The sequence below is a fragment of the Apodemus sylvaticus genome, chromosome 14, assembly GCF_947179515.1.
Source record: "Apodemus sylvaticus chromosome 14, mApoSyl1.1, whole genome shotgun sequence".
In the NCBI taxonomy this organism is placed as follows: Eukaryota; Metazoa; Chordata; class Mammalia; order Rodentia; family Muridae; genus Apodemus; species Apodemus sylvaticus.
The window spans coordinates 27,432,760-27,450,908 of record NC_067485.1 but is presented as its reverse complement, the minus strand read 5'-3'; the positions used below and the strand labels follow the sequence as shown (position 1 = coordinate 27,450,908).

At 39.2% G+C, this 18,149-nt stretch overlaps 1 pseudogene; it reads left to right on the top strand.

Annotated features, from left to right (window-relative positions):
• The window catches only part of LOC127664525 (N-terminal Xaa-Pro-Lys N-methyltransferase 1-like), a 74,548-nt pseudogene extending 59,097 nt beyond the window's left edge, over positions 1-15,451 (top strand).
• Positions 15,452-18,149: the final 2,698 nt, after the last annotated feature.

Sequence of the window (18,149 nt, the reverse complement as noted above, 5' to 3'; positions counted from 1 at the left end):
TCCCAGAGTCTTTCAAATTTGAGATACAGGGAAGAAAAGAAAGAATACAAAAACAAACAAAAAACAAAAAGGTTATGATTTAAGGAACAAAAATTCTAGGAAGCTTCCTATTTTTTAAGAGAAACTTTGACAGATAATATAATCTATTGAGAAGGCTTGTGGGAATCATTTGAAATCAAAACACTTTAAAATGCACAATAAAAATTTAGAACAGCACCATTTCACTAAAATGTCCAAAGAAAAACTTATTGTTTAATTCAAGTTCGCCATTTTTACCAGTAATAACAGCTTTGAGAGGAGCCTCCTGTATAATTTTCAAACTTTTCATACTTTTTCTAGTAGTCCCAATAAGACTCTTCTGAGTTCCCCCACATAGAGAGGCACTCACGTGTAAGCGACAGCATGATGCTGTCACTGAGGGAACTGCTGACGGCACAGTTAGCTCTTCTTCAGCTCAAGGCCCAGCAGCACTGACATTTCTGAATGTCCCTCAACACTCCATCTGCTTAGATGAGGGGAAGATCCTGAGACAGGAGGAAGGAAGGGCCGGTCTTTACTAAGGGAAGCTCTGTGGGCTGGAGAGATGGCTCCCTGATGGTGCTCTTGAAGAGGGTACAGGCTCGGCTCCTGCACCCACATGGTGGGTTCTTCCATCTTTAGTTTGAGTTCCAGGGGATTTGATACCCTCTTCTGATCTTTGGTTACCGGGTATGTTTGTGGCAAACATACATGAATGCAATAAAAACATGCAAACAAACACATAATAATAAGTAAATCTTTTAAAACGAAATCTCAAGATCATGTAATCACATGTGTGATACATAGCTACAGAAAGATTGTTGAACTGTGTGTAATTGGGCCAAATCAGCTTACATCTATTTGTTGCTATTTGTCTTTTTGGAAAATAGTATTAAGATTGTATTTGGGTACCTCTATGACAAAGTGGGGGTGGATATCTATGTAATGTTTACTATGTGTAAAGACAACTAAAAGTGATTCACGAATGATTGTATATATACATATATATATATATTTAATTTCTGATGTTATTATCCATATGCATACACACATATATGGAAAGAGAAACTGGGAAATGAACACTTTGATTTCAACTTCCATTACATAGAAAAATAATTATAGAATGTTTTAAATTATTGCTCTTTTATCAGGGAATGGAAACAATATATGAGTTCTAACCATGTAGCTTTGCACAGAGTTTTCACTCTTCAGTGCAAGGCCATGCTACAAGCATTTTCTTGGTTTCTTGCCTTTTTGGGGGGGGAGCATTTCAGACACATAAATAAACCATCATTCATTTTAACCCAATTACTTTAGATACGTTTGTTTCCACAATTTTGCCACAGTGAACACTGTAATAAATGGCTTTGCCCGGAATCCTTTGTCTGTATCGTTAATCATTTCATTAGGAGAAATACTTCAATTGAGAGGGAGGCTGGGGATAGTGGGGACAATTGAGGCCACAATTGTCTGAAGGTCTCCAAGCCTAGTACAGTGAGTGCTCTGCAGAAAAGTCCTATGAACTCAGTTGCTCTCGTCCGTCTGCAGTACTGTTCATGCTAACATAGAATGTTATTAATTACATCTTCTTTAAACTCAAACTATTTTTACTACCCCATCATCAATTACTTGTGATTCATCATAAATAATGCCTGTTTTATAACTTCATATATTCTTATAAAAGAGAGGTGACAATCATTCTTCTCCACCTTGGTCTTTGAATTCCAAGGACTGAATAAAATTTTTCCAATTAATCCATGCAAATGAAAGCATCTCTATCCTGTGATGGCCATTTTCAAGGCTGAAAGTAAAAAGGGGGGGCATTTGTGATTATGTGCTCTGTATTCTTCATAATTTGAGGGGTTTTTGTTTTATTGATAAGGAAATAGATTTCAGAAACTTTAAAGATCTCATGACCATTGGCAGAAGTGCGATTTAACTTTAACTTAATTCTATTCTTATTTAAGTGGTAAGAGATGCAATTTGTGGGCATCACTGCCATCTCAAAGAGCCTCCTTCTTGGAAACATAATAATGTAAAGAGAACCGAGCAGAGCGGTTAATGAATTTCCTGAGCCTTTCCCCATGTGGTTGAGAATTTCCTCCATGAGAACTGTATTTAAATCATATCCACACCTCCCTCCCTTTTTCCAACCGCTCAGTGCTCCCCACAACTCTTTATAAAGTTTTCCAAGAACTTTATAAAGAGGAACATAGATATTTGCCAAATATTTAAAATGTTATTACAAATTAAGAGGAGGAAGACTCTTGCTTTATATTTTAGTGTACTGTAAACTGTAAATGATTTGAACATGGTGGCCAGGACAGTGAAGGCTCTGAAGCATTGTTTCCATCTCAGTGCAAAAGAGTTTGCTTTTAATTTGAAGTTTTCTCAAAATGTAAGATGATCCACCACAACATCACAGGCTGCTCATGATGTTCTTGATCATTAATGTCCACAAGTCACAGTAAAATCTGATATTACTAGACTCAAGGGGATTGAGTTGTTGTTAGGTTTCATGCTACAATTTCAGATGGAATCAAAGAAGAAAAGGAGCTTTTTTCTTCAAACATTACTAAAACTCTTTTTAGTTTTATATTATATTTTATATAATCATGTATTATATTATACATGAACATATACACACATATATGGATGCCAGAGACTTAAGTTTCACTCTATAACCCAGGTTAGAATAAAATTTACATCAATTATCCTGCTTCTACCTACTTTTCTTTGAGAATAAGAGAAATTTTATTTTATTTAATATGTGAAGTTGTATTTTTAATATTAGGAATGTGTGTGTATGTGTGTGTGTGTATGTATATATGTATATATGTTCTTGTATGCATTATAGGTTTATGTTCTAATATATTTTTATGCATTCAATTCTAGTTCCATTCAATAAAATGGAATACATTCACACATACACTCAAATACATAGAAATATATTACTCTGTTTGTACTTAATCACAGAATCCCAATACTGTGCAAGCTGTAAACATGCCATACACAAATACATATTTTCTTTGTGTGTGATGAATCTACATGTTGTGTTTTCAATTAAAAGATGTAATACATTTTACTGGAACACTAGCAGTGCATTTTCTTTTAAAATTAACATGAATTAAAGATGAAATGGATAAAACATAGTCTGTAATCATAAAATATAAATCCTATAAAGCAAGATTTGCAAACAATAAAATCTAAATACACTCACAAGTTAGGCAGAGGCCAGTGTGCTTCAGAAAGACAAGAGAAGAGCTGTCTGAAGCTTTGGTGCCTGAGTTTCTATCATTGGCTTTTCCAGGTGTAAGAGAAAGTGTAACAGTGAAGTCTAAGCAGGAGCGGGGGCTCTTACAAGTCTCTTCCTCTCTTCCACTAACTTGGAATATCAATTGGAAATATCAAAAGGAAAGAATTTCAACTCTTCAAGTGACTATCAAGTCACTAGAATAAATGGACAAGCTTCAAAACCATTTGCAACACCTCTCAGTTAAGTCAGCTAGGACATTATGGGAATTTAGACCACAAGAGAGGTCAGGGCCCTTCTCTTGGGTGGTTCTGAACACCAGGCTGACTCTTCCACACTGGGGTTAGGCTTGCAACAGCAGGATTTTTTTCTACTGTGCTGCTCATCTTCACCAGCCAAGTTCCACACTGTGGTCATTAGATAAAGCCTTTTGTTTACAGCATGCTGTATCAGTGTCTTCTAACATTCAGAAGCCCCACAACAGTCTATGTGCAAAGCGAAGAACTCAGGATAGAAGGGAGAAAAAAAAAAAAGGAAGTCTTTTTTTTTTTTTTTTTTTTTTTTTTAGCCAAACTGTTACCAGTAACAGCTCCAAAATTATTATTTCCCAGGTTTCTTGGATGCCTTTGGCCCCGAGGCCATCCAATGTATTAAAACACAGACTGAAGAACCCCCAAAGAAGTGATAAATTCAAAGTCCTGTGCCTGAAGAGAAGCACTGTCTGCTTAATTAACATGTCACTGCCTGGACCGCCAGGTGTCCCTTAGAAGTCACCTGTATGAGTATTGATCCATCTAAGCTGCATGCAACTTGACAAGATAATGGAGATACCAGCTCTGGGCAAAAAAGGGGTCTGAAGACTTGTTTACTTTAAAAGAGGAGGGTTTGGGATACAAGTTGGTACTTGTGGAACATTTCTAGTGTGGTTATTTGTTGTTAATTATTTAGCTATATAGGTGAAAAGCTATCAGGGATTTTCAATCTCTCTTTACTCCATTAGTGTATGGAAAATATTTAGATACAACAGGATTCGGTTCAGAACTAGAGAGAGCTGTGTGTAGCTCTCTCTTTGTGGTAGCTTCTTTAATCATAAAGACACATAAATATACAAGCCTGTCTAAGCCGGAGATAAATGCATAGTTACACACACGTGTGCATTTAAATAGCTTTCCACCGGGACCTATAAACCTATTAGTGCTGTTGTTGAATTGGAATGGCAGTTTCCTTCCTGTTGGATTGCTTCTAGAGAGAAACGTACCTACAATTCTCCTGTCTTAAAGATGCATAAGGGTGAAAATGATTTCATAAGTGAGACAAAAGTGAGAAGTATGCAAATCGGCTTTTGTTATTTAAGCAAACACAAAGATGTAGCCAGCAAGGTCCATTTCTCAAGAGAAGCCTAGCAAGGACCTTGAACAAGAAGACTGACACACTTAGCCTCAGATATCCCATTCATTTGATAGGAATAGCCTTCATAGGCTTTAAGAGTTCACGCTTTTATTGGAAATATTTATTCCTTTGTGCTTTATTTAAATGTATGATACTTGGTCAGTGCTCTAGTTCACCAAGATGTAATCATTTATAGTATGTGAACCAGCCTCTTAAATAAGACGGAGTCTAATGCCTTCCAACAATTGTGGCTGAATTTAGTGCACTGATTGAAAGATATGGGTCTATTTACTTACTTACTAAATTTACAAACATAGAGACTAGTTTGTGTCCATAAGTGTGTTTTAAGCACCGACTAAGCAAGAAAATTATCTTAGTTTTTCCTTTTCTTGTCTCTGAATTAAACTCTGATCATGACCAGGTTCAGTGGGTCTCAGCAATCATCTTTGACTAGAATATCTTTAGCCACAGATGTCATTTCCTCTAAGGAATGCCACCATGTGATTTCTATTTTAGATAAGCATATTGGTAACTGTTTTGCTCATTAAGGGAATTCACCATCAGCTGATTTCAGTTTTCATGTAGATAGATGGCTATCAGATTTAAGGTAGGAAGGATACAAAGAAAAATGAGAAATGACCTGATGACATGATAAGATGGATTACTTGAGAACATATGATTGAGAACTCAATATTCCTTTCCAATAATCTATATATTATTATATTTCTTACTTAATAATCTTAAAACATTTAAAAGTGTTTGAGGTCAAGACATCTGCTATAAACTCAAAATTAAAAAGTAAATCTTTGACTAAGAGTGATTCCATTAACAGTGTGAAATGTCAATATTCCTTGAGTTGAACTTTATCTCCCCAAGAAGCTGATTAAAGGTTGCCACCCCTCCCCAGGTGTGGGCATTGTGGGGGAAGGCATGTAATGACAAGAAGGTGGACCCTTTGATGCCAACAACTTGTCAGGGTGTGGAACACTGCACAGTCTCACAAGGAAACTTGTTTTATCTCATCCGTGGAGGGAACTGTGAAGTGAAACACACAGAGATTGCCAAGCCTAGGAATGCTCATCAGGAACCAGCTCCACACAGCTAGCCTGAGAAGAAAAGGGACAGTGATGGAGGCGGTGATTCAACACTGAGCACATCGACTCGATAATCTCTGGGCTTCTCTGGCTTTGTCAGAGAAAGAGATGGGGCTAAAACATACACAGATGATGTCCCTGTTCTGCAGATGCCTTGTGGCCTCATTTCTTTCTGCTGCTTCAGAACAAGTGATACAGTTACTGCGAGTCCTCCTCTCCTCTCCTTCTTAACACCCAGGAGCATATTTCTTCTTAGGCTTTCTTCTTTAAATTTTAATTATTTGTTAGAGTGTGCGTGTGTGTGCGTGCATGTGTGTTTCTGTGTATGTGTGTGTGTGTGTGTGTTTGTGTGTGTGTGTGTGTGTGTGTGTTTGTGTGTGTGTGTGCGCAGGAACGTTTTTAAAGGTGAGAGGAAAATTTCCCGTGGATTGCAGCAATCAACCTCAGGATTGTCAACAGGTGTGACTGATTGCCTGCTGCGCTATCTCCCTGGCCCAGAACTGATGGTTTTAAAATCAAAACATCAATATACCCTGAAAAACACCGAAGATGAGCTACATCTTGCAGTATCCCACATTCAACCAAGATTCCCTTCTTCATGTAAAGGTGAACAAGCACACCCATGTTCTTAACCTGCCCATTTTATTGTTAACAAATTGTCAAAATACACATATACCGACGAATTATTTTAAAGCAAATTTCCTCGTAATTTAATGTCAGCAAATGTTTATTTGTGTCCACTTTTTCTGTACCATATGTCTCAGACCACATTAAAATTCCTTGGATGAAAGGGACTGAACGGAAAAAGTTTAACCATTCCCACTCTAGATCAAACCCTGGGTCATTATGATCATTCCAGTCATTCCAGGAGAGGCCAGAAGGAAATGACTTCTCTCACTGCTCCACAGAACACACTCTTCTGATTGCAGACTTTCCAAGTGCCTCCCTTCATATTTTTCACTATCTTTCCTATAGAAACCCATGAACCAACTCTTCTTTGTCTTCACATCTCTCTGGAAATGTCTGGTATCTTCCAACTATGTAAGTCGATTAAGTTACTTTGGCTCCTGTGATAGAGTTTTCTGTGGTTATTATCAATAGGTAAATATAAAGACAACTAACTGTCCCTTAGTAATTATAAAAAAACAAAGAACAGAAAACCAAGAAAACAAACAAAAACAGTTATAGTGTAGCTTAACTCTGTGTAGCCTGTGTAATTTGTGACTTCTGACCACTTCTTTTTCTTAATGAGAGCTTTACTGAAATATAACTCATACTCTATAAAAAATCTATACACTTGGAACACACAGTATGCAAAATATCAGCACTATACCTCTGTATACTCAGCATGTCTTAATATATTCACATATATGAAAGTTACTACAGAGAATTGTAGAGCTTTTCATCATGTCAGGGGGAAACCCTGATCTGTCCCTTACCTGTCAATCCATTTTTTCCAGACCACTGAGATTACAGATTTTAATGGTTTGGATATTTCATATTCATATTCATATTCATATTCATATAATATTGGTCTTTGGGGGAATGTCTTGCTTCATTCAGCATTGTGTCTTCAAAGGTCATCTGCTGTGATACGTGTTAATTCTGTGTTCCCTGAGTCGAGTGAGTCATATCTCATTGTATGGATATACAATACTTTGTCTCTCCACTTATCTGCTGGTGGACATTTGGATTTGTTAAAAAGTTACATTTTAACTACTGTAACACTAGAAAGACTCTTGTATTTCTGTTTGTGCATTGCCATGTATTGTCATGCCTCTTGACTGTGTACCTGGGGATGGAGTTTCTAGGTAAGTGTCTGAAGAAATGCTTGTCTTCTGGAACAACTGCTCTGGCAAGTTCACCTTTGCCAATCATTCCTGGTGCCATTGCTTCTTTTCATCTTGATGGAGAGCCTTGAGATATGCATGACAGAGAGAAAGCCAAGGCTTTGAGCTTTCGGATGAGCATGAAGTGTTTGTGGGGTTTATATAGGGAGACTTTCCCAATGCAGATATAACAGTGTCACATTGACTTAATGGGCAAACTCACACTCGAACCTACTGAGTACACATTTTATGGCCAGCTCTCTGCTCCCATTGGCTGGTAAAGTGAAAGAATACCCTAGAACAGACACTTCTAAATGAAAGAAGTGGTGGAGACCATACCGCACATTTTCACAGACTTTAGAAAGGCCATAGTAGGATGAGAGACAGAGAGAGAGAGAGAGAGAGAGAGAGAGAGAGAGAGAATACTATGGAACCATTTTAGTTCTTGAACACAGCTAAAATATTTTCCAATTGTGTTTCTGTATGTGAGGGAAGGGAAGGTGGCCATGGTTGAATCTTATCTCAATTGCCATGTGCTTATGGACTTCATTTAAATAAATATATATTTATTCAGAACAAGGACTGCCAAGTGAGTCATGGCCTCCTTTCTCTTGGCTGTCACTCACAGGCAGAGGCTTTCAAATGTAGATCTTTTCTCCTTAAAAGCAATCAAGGAGGAGGAGGAGGAGTAGAAGGAATCAGAGGAGGAGGAGGAGGAGGAGGAGGAGGAGGAGGAGGAGGAGGAGGAGGAAACAAATACTGCTGATCCATCCCTTGCAGGACTTCTCAATGCAACTATGAAGATAACAAAAATGATGAAAGTTTATCTTAAGAGACTACAACATAAAGTGGAATTCCCCCCACAATTGAATGCTCCTTTTATAATTGACTTTAAAAACTTAACGCACTCCAACTTTTTGTTGCTAAAATGAGAAGCAGTATAAACGAAGTGATCAATAGTGGCCCACTCAGTTGGCAGATGTCATAGTCCTCAGATGTCAAATCTCTATCCCCACTCCTACCCGTTATATTTATTTTATGCTCCAGAATTCAGAAGCACATACTTGGAATGCCTCACATGGGCATCGGGAGCCTTTGAAAGCCACGAGGATACGAGGATCCACATTGGAACCAGGTATGATGGTCTGAATATGCTTGGCCCATGGGAAGTGGAACTTCTAGGAGGGCTGGATTTGTGGATGTAGGCGTGACCTTGTTGGAAGGCGTTCTTCACTGCGGGGCTGGGCTTTGAGGTCCTATGCTCAAGATCAACCCAATGTAGAAGAGAGACTGTCTTCCTCGCTGCTTGCAGAAGATATTCCTCACAAGATGGAGAACTCTCTGCTCCTTCAGCAGCACGTATGCTTGAATGCTGCCCTGCTTTCTGCCACGATAATAATTACTGACTGAATTATTGACTGAATTACTTGATAATACTGAATACTGAATTACATGATAATAATTACTGACTGAATTACTGAAACTGTAAGTCAGGCCCAATGACATGCTGTCCTTTTTAAGAATTGGTCATGGTGACTCCTTGGTCATGGTGTCTCTTCACAGCAATGAAACCCAAACTAAAACACCAGGCTTGGACAAAGACTTCCTGAAAGACAGTTGGGATGTGGCTCAAAATCAGTCCTCGGAGCAGCATCACCACTTAGCTTCCTCTTGCCTTCCCAGGACAGAAATCCCAAGTTTAATTTACCCAAAATACTAGTAACTGCATCATTGTCCCATCCAGCTAATAAAAGGTATGGTATTAGTTCAGAGTAGAAGGCCCTGTTTATGAAGATTGCTATCATGATAACAAGTGTCTTACTAGATACTATGGATTTTGAGTTCAGTGTTCTAGCCTACACAATAAAGAAATACAGACCATCTTTTACTATGAGGCAATTTAAGACTTTATTTATTCTTATGCAACAAATCTTCATATCAGCTCTTGTCTTTATTTTTGCCTTTTCTGTCTACACATCTGTTTCCTTTTAAAAGGAATTCTTTCCGGTGCTTGTTCATAGATAGTGGTTGGCTGGTTTGACATTAGAAACCAAAGACCTAAGATAACTCTGGCATTCCCACTGACATTTCAGTTAAGCCTGGGAAGTATTTTGTCTTCTTTCCCACTGATTTCCTTAACAAAAACACAAAAGCAGAAATCTCTCTCATTTCAGTCAATTCACTTGATTGGATGTTTAAAAAATTTTTTTTTGGATGTTTAAAAATTAAGGCAGGATTTTGCACACTTCCACGTGTCTCTGTGGATGTGAAAAAAAAGAATGTGAACTCTTTCCCATCGAATCACTAGCTTTGCAATAGAAGTTATGTTTGGTTCTTGTGTGTGTCAAAATGCCTTTCTGTGTAAAGCCATCCTTTGGGGGTTTTCTCTGAGTCACCTGGCGCCATCTTCCGCAGTCTGTCAGCTAGCCTGCTCTTCCCCAATACATATGCTTTCTATATTCTTTCTGAGGTATCTCTATCAGTTAAAAAAGAAGGCTCTAGTTTATGTTGCACGCTATTGACAACCCTGTTTATGTGAACAGCTGAACTGAAATGAATAGTTTGATGAAAACTGTAAATGCAAGCTGTATTTTGTGTTGCTTGTTAGGTTTTTGTTATTTAAAAGCAAATGGAAGATGTACAATAAAAAGAGGGGGAAATTAAACCTTGATTTGGCTTATGGACTTTCTACAAATGTTTATTAAGAAAAATAATCAGTACATTTTTTTCCAAGTGTGACTAAGCCAATACTGGGTTTTCAACATTTTGTGGTGATTATATTTTATATAAAACAATAGAACAACCGATTTACAATTTCCAGTGAAAAAGTACTCTTTATCACTTATTAATCTTTGTTCCATATCTAACTTCTTACTTCTAAAATCCCCTCCTTCGGATGGCGTGAACAGGAAGATAGGCAGTCTAGCTACCTTTTAGAAAACAATGCATCCTTTCCTCCGATCCAAGCCAATGGCCTTTGAAGTCACTTCCCAAGGTCCTCCCCCAGTGTAAAAATGGGGTTTCCTGGTTAGCAGACACCTGTGCTGAGAGGAGCTCATCTATTAGGGTTCCCAGCTCTAAGAAGGTGCCAAGGTGCCTGATGTGACTGACCATGAGTTTTAGTCCTAGCACCTGCTGGGAGATGGGTCTGGAAGGCTCCTAGTTACAAGACATAAACACAGGAGCCTTTCGTTTGACACTGCTATGGAAGCCTGGGAGGGTAGGGGTGGGGAGTTCCTTTTCTAATTACTTTACAGGCCACTTCTGACTTACATGTCAATGTCTGACACTCCTAAATATGGGAGACATTTCTGCAAGAGAAAGAATATTTCACACTACCAAAGCTGCTGGCCTTTTCCCCTCTGTAGATGACATACATTTGTGACCTTGGGTTTTGTGGTCCTGCAATTCTGGTCCTGCTCAGCAGTGTGGCCTAGAAGAGGGAAACCTGGCATGCTCTGCTGTCCTTTTGAAGAGTGCTTTGCTTCCTCTTTAGTATCTCTTGGACTTTTTTTGGTGGGAGGGAGTTCCTTGTGTTTGAACATCTGAGGTATGTCCCAACTGATGGGTGTCAACTGAGCCCCATCTTTTCACATGAACCTCTTGAAATTTTAGTCCCAGGAATAGTTTGCTTGTACCTTTGAGGAGCAAGACACCAAGGGCATGGGAGCCACTGCTGTTCATGCCAGCAACTACTGACACAGTATCAGGAGGGTTAAGGGAGGCAGGAGATGTGAGGACTTGGTGAGATCAACTTTCACAGTCAGCTCCGGACAGAGACCCATGACTTCAGTTCTCCTTGCTCATATTAAGAATACTGCTGTGATCAGAAAAAGAGAAAGCGTCATAAGAATATGTTCTGTGGGTGTGTAGAGGAAGGGGGTGCTTCAGCAGGCCCATGCCAAGGCATCCCTTCCCCCTGAGGGACCACACACAATGGTATAGTATAGAATAGAGCTTATTTAGGGCATGGGGAAGGGAGTTAAAGGGGTAGTAGAGACAGAGGAAGGCAGAGAGAAAAAGAGAGTAGAGAAGTAGAGGCCAGCCATGACCATGTGGAGAGAGGGGGGAAGGAAGGGGATAAGGGAAGAGTCCAAGAGGGCAAGAGAGAACAAGAGGAGGATAAGAGGATAAGAGACAAGAGAGACAAGAGGGAGAAGAGGGGGCAAGCAGCCTCTTTTATAGTGAGCCAGACCTACCTGGCTGTTGCCAGGTAACTGTGGGGTGGAGCTTCAACATAATCCTAACAAATACTCTTACTCCTGTGTGGTGGATTTGTCTTTTCTTCTTGTCTTACCCTAGAAGCAGTCATTAACATGTCTGGCAACACAAACAGCAACATACCTGTTTTCAATTAAAAAGCCCAACTTCCATTTTTTTTAAATACATGGTTTACGTCCTTAAGAAAAATATATAAAATAAAGCCAAACAAAACAAATAAGCTAAACACAAACCTACTGATTCTGATATTTTATTTTGTAATGAATTGTCATTTTTCTAATGAGATATAAATTTATTTCAAAATGAGATCATAAGTAGATGCTATATTAAAATTACATTTTACTTAGCTCTAAATATGAGATCCATCATGCTTAAATGACCTATTATATAGATGTTTATCCTATGATATTCTGAACAGTTTAGCATGAGATTTCCTCCAGGAAAAGGTATGTTGTCTCCTATGCCCTGGTCTGATTTGAATCAGAAATAAAGAAGCACAGGGCCAACAGTGGTGAATTCTGTCATCTTATTGTTTGTTTTCTAAAATGTATATTTCCTTCACTCTTTCCATATATTGTCTTTAGGCCAGAGATATGAAAACATTCTTTGAAATTCCATATCAGTGAGATTGATTAATAATGACAAAATACTCCGAATTGAAATCAATGTCTCTCTCCGATAGCAAAATGGTGTCAGAGGTTTTCAGAATCTGACAGATCACCTGCCAAAGGCGACAACATTGGTCCACATCTCCTGTGTTCTATGAGAACCACAGACTTTGAAGGCAATATTTTATTTGCTAGACAAATTAGTTTTTTGAGTAGAGTTTATCAAATTAATATCAAAATTCTTAAAGCTGAAAGTATTTATTTCAATAAAGAAGTGGAAATTTCAGAAACTAAAGACCCTTTTGAAAAGTCTGAAATTCTTTGCAAAGCTATATTCACACTGGATAAATATGGACTCTGGATCCTCCTGACTACTAAAGACAGAAACTCAATTTGTTTCTCCATTGTAGAGAATGACTATTCAGTCTATTTCAACGTCCAGACCCCCCCTTTTCTCTTATTGTTTAAAGTACTGTATATTCTTTGTATGAAACAATGTTTTACCAAAACATTTACATGTGTATGCTGTACCTTGATCATTTTCAGCTGCCATCCTCTCTCCTGTCCCCTCTGCCCCCTCCTCCTGGTCTCCCATTTTCCTAAACAGCTCTTTCAAAGTCCAAATTTCTAGAAGTAAGGTTCTCCATCTCTTCATCTGGTTTCTTTCTGGGTGTTGTATGGATGTAGTTATGTGTAAACCATCTAGGGAGATGCAATGGCCCATGAACAGCCCTCTAGCACTGATGTCGATTCCAGAAAGCCATGCTGATTCCACTATTTTCTTCTATGGTTCCCCCTATGATGGTGTACTCATGAATCTTCTCCGCCCAATCTCAGGCATGCCCGGATGCCTTAGCCATCTTAGAACTCATCATGCATATTTTGTGACTATTTTTTCCCACCTTTCTGGTTTTCCCTGAGAGTAACTGTAGATCTAGCCTGCTTGATTCTGACTGTGGGGCTACAGGGGAGTGTAGGAGACTGATATCCTAGGGTAAATAGAGGATAGAGCAAGGAGAGCTGTCATTCTCCTATCTCTCCACACTCATCTTGTCTCTTCACAGTTTAGATGAAGGTCTAACTCTGTTTTAAGTGAATGCTTAGTTTCATTATGATTTGTGACCTTGACTTTACCCTTTCAAACCTGTCTGGATTTTTCTTCATGCTAAGCCATTTTCCCTTTCATATAAGGGAGCTCTTTCATACCACTACCCCTCTAACATCAGCTAAAAGTTAAGCTGGACACAGGAGTCATTAAGCTTTGCTTTTGATATTAAGAGAAAAGGGACTCAGCAAGATGAACATGTTCTTTTTTCTTTTGTAAGAACTTCAGCCTTGGGGCTGGGCTTGTAGCTCATGATGGACCACTGGCATAACATGTGCAGCCTTGGATTTTAAAGACAGGCCCTCATTAGAATAGGCTTCCCTAGAGCTTACTATGTAGCCCAGGATGACCTAGAGCTTCAGATCCTCCTGCCTGCTTTTCCTTAATGGAGAAACCTTCACCAGTGGTTCTCAACTTTCCTAATGCTGTCAACTTTTTAATACAAATTCTCCATGTTGTGACCCCACTACCACTACTGCCATAATGTAATTTTACTGCTACTTCATAACTGCAGTTGTACTACTGTTATGAATTCCAATGTAAATATCCGATACTCAGGATATCCGATATGCCACACCACCCAATAGTGGTCATGACCACAGTTGAGAAGCACTATCTTAATTGCCTGGATTATAAGTATGCACCACAACACTTAACTTTATGAAATTCTCAGACTGCAATTTAGGGCTTCTTGCATTCTAGGCAAGCATTTATCCACCTGAGCTGCAAGACTGACTTTTAAAAACTCAAAAATCTCAGGAAAAAATATGGGTGGTTCTGAGATCAAACTTGAATGGTAGCACTTTCTTTTAAGTGTATCTGGTCTTCCTCTAAATCAACACATTTGATAGTTCAATGAATGGAGAAGTGTGTACAATAGAAAGAGTCGTAACTACAGGGAGAAGATTGCCATGGGGAGAAATGGCAACCAAATGATGTGAGGTTAGCTTGGCTTACTGTTACCAGAAACCTTTAAAATAAGACATTAGGCTGGTTAGAAAGAGGTGTATTCCTTTATCTAAAATGAACCCCTTCCTTCTCTGAGATAATGACTGAGAGCCAAGTTAAAAAGAAACATTTCTATATTTCCAAATGCAGTCTGTGATATGGTTAGGCTAGGACAATATTGTATATATTTAAGGGTATCCTTAAGCACAAGCCGATGCACTAGAAAGGAATGCTCATTTAGCATTTAGAATTGGGCCTGGAGAGGACTGAGTTGGCTGTGGGAAAGACACCCTGGACAAGGAAACAGGGGAACAAAGCTGTGGCTGCTGACATCACTGAAGGTGAGAGACGCTACCATCCAAAGGGCAAGACCTACTGGAAGCAGATCCCACCCCTGGTGGACCGAATTCTTGAAGGGTATACCACATCTCCAACATCAGAATTCAACACCTTCCAGAAGATTCTGCAGAGATTTTTAATGGAAGGCCAGAACAAGATGGGGACTTCCTGTGCTTTGGACTGTAGCGCTGCCACTGGAAAGATCACCAAGCTACTGCTCCTGCTGCTCTTTCAGATAGTGGACTTGGTGGATGTGATGGAGGGCTTTCTGGCCAAAGCCAAGACCTACATGGGGGAAGAGGGCAAGAAGATGAGGAACTACTTCTGGGGCTGCAGGATTTCAGCCCCGAGCCCAGCTCCTATGATGTGATCTGTATGTAGTGGGTGATATGACAACTGATGGATCGGCACCTGGATGAGTTTCTGCATCCCTGAAAGCAGGGAATGCACACCAAAAGCATCATCATCATCAAAGACAACATGGCCCAGGAGGGTGTGATCTTGGACAATCTGGGCAGCAGTGTATGCTGTGAACTGCAGGTGATCTGCTGGATCATCTGAGGTGTGGGTCTCAGCCTCCTGGCTGAGAACTCCAGGAGAACCAGCCAGATGAGAATTACCTTGTCTACAGCTTCAGCCTGAGATGAAACCATAGCAGAACTGGGATCCAGGAGTGGGCAGGCAACTGCCCACAAGGCACATGGGAAACTGAGTTGCTGCTCCCAGGACTACCTGCCTAAGGGAGAGAAAGACTCTTCACCTGGTTGTCAAGGACCTGGAATATTTGGACAGCTGTTTCCCAGGACAGCCAGGCAATCCACACATGATGTACGAATAGTCATAGTCCCAAATCTTCTTTGGCGATAGGCCATATCCCCAGTGAGATCCAGGGATCTCTATGCTTCTATGGTCAATGAGATCCAGGGATCTCTATGTCTCAGCTGTCACCCAAGGCTGGTATCCAATACTTGTCACCATAGCACCATAGCAGCCTGGAGCAAGGGGAATCTTGCTCACCTCTTCAGCTCCTTGAGAGTTCCTTCTTGCCAGGTACATGCAGTTAATATAAGGGTGAACCCTGTTCTCAAATAAAAAAGAATTTGGAATGGATTCCTACTAGATCTTTGAGTCATAATCTTCCATGTGTATGCTTTTCTTTACCTTCTTTGCTATCTTTTAGAAAGAAAGAAAGCTAGTTGTTCACTGTGACCATGTTCCAAAGTACATTTTATTTATTATGCCACAGGCATTTTTCTCTGTCAATTAATGTTCAATTGTATAATTATTTGTAATGATGGACTAACACATCTTTGGCAGGATGTGTTGTAATTTAGCATGAGTTCTCAGGAGATTGCCCACTGTCTCCAAATATTTGAAACAGAATCTTTGAGGTTTTGACATGAAGCAGTATCCACCCACTAGCTACAAGCACAATGAGAAACACCTATGTCAGAGACAGATTCATATAAACACAGCCCACAAATACAAGGTCATGGAAACAGGACCAGAACAAACTAAGCCAAGGACAGTACTGTGGAAGATTGTTATCTTTTGGGAGTGAACATATGGATATTTTTTCTACTTTTGACTTTTCTTGCCTGTGTGGAATATTATTTCAAAACCCCATGTTGCTGTGTGGTGACAGGGCTTTGTCTCAATTACCTTGTAAATAATATTTTAAAGCACCTAGTTGGGAAATAGCATTACTTTCTGCTTTACATTTTATGAAACTATGAATAGGATCTGCTAGAGAGCAAATAGCTCCATAATCAAGTATCTCTTACATCATATTTGTGCAGAGATAGGCCAGGATGGGTCAGAGGATGCTAAAGTAAATCAGATGATCTGATAAAAGCTCATGACTCCAAGAAGTTTTTGTATTAAGATACTTTAACTTCTACTATAAGCTAAGGTACCTGATACTTCTGATATGTGCTCTAAAAGAATCTCAGGAAGAAAAAAAATATAACCAATCTATTAAGAACTGCTCATGTTTTAGAAGATAACCAGCCTATTTTTTTTTAAAAAAAAATAACTGAATCATCACACTGTTATAAATAGATTCTGAAAATATTGACCAATTAGAAGAAACAAATGACCAAGCAAATGAAAAAATAGCAGACTGGACTGTGACAAGCAGTCACACACACAGACTGATGCCAGGTCCTGTGAGCATCTATTGCATATGTCTGATGGCCTGAGATCAATCGCCAGAACCATATTTTCTGAGTCCCAAATACTGTAACAGTATTGGGATATGTGTGTGCATGCACACACACATACGCACAGGATGATGGCGGTGGTGATGATGGTGGTATTGATGATGACAACAAAGACCATGATGACAATGATGACAACGATGACTACGACGATGAAGACGACAACAACAACTATAATGACAACAATGACAAAGTCCAAACATACTTCTTCCACAGTGTTAATTTTCCTACACTGGATAAGTGAGCTTCGGTGTCACGGTTATCAGAATTTAATAATGAATGAATATTGTTATTTTATTCTTGGAAAGATTATGCATTCGCTTTAAGAGGGAAACATTTATTCTCTTTGATTATGACGGAGCTCATCAATTTTTCATCTCTCTCATAAGTGCTGCTGATCAGGATAATGAAGCCAAGATGAGCAATTCATCAGCTCCTGATGCAGATCAGTCCCCACTTTCCATCATTCTCGAAACTCGCCCTCATTTACCCAGTGCAGTGCAGATATTAATCCTGTCTCCTCCTTAGATTTTTCTTCATCTTTTAGAGATTGATGAATGAAAAAGCGCTTTGTAAAAGGGATCAGGGGAACTCTGGAGTGCTACACAGATGTTAGGTGGTATTATTTAAAATTATGATCCATGCTTGGTGTTTAGAATGGTGCTTTTTGTTTAATCATGATGCCTGGTTCTTCTCAATGGCTTGGAGGATCAACCAAAATGGCTCATTGATTGGTAAATGAATGTCACACTCTTCTTCTTATGTAGGCAACAGAAATGATCATTATTCCTGTCTCGAGGGTGGCCGGCAATGCAGAAGGGATAAGAATATGGTTCTTTAACATTTCATGATTCTACTCTGCTGGATAAATTGCATGACTTTCAGGTGTTCTGCTGTACCCATTCTGTCCCACTCTGTCCCTAATCGCTCTGACAGTAATGGACATACAACCCCACTTCTTGAAACTCATCTCTGACAATCTTTGAATCTCACTTTTTCTTTCTTTCCTTTTAAAATAATTCTCAGTTTAGCATTAGAAACACAGAGAACCTTCTAGAATAAATTTTCCCCATGCTCTACTGTCCTGGATAACCTTAGGTACTATAAATTAACTTGCCTTGAAATC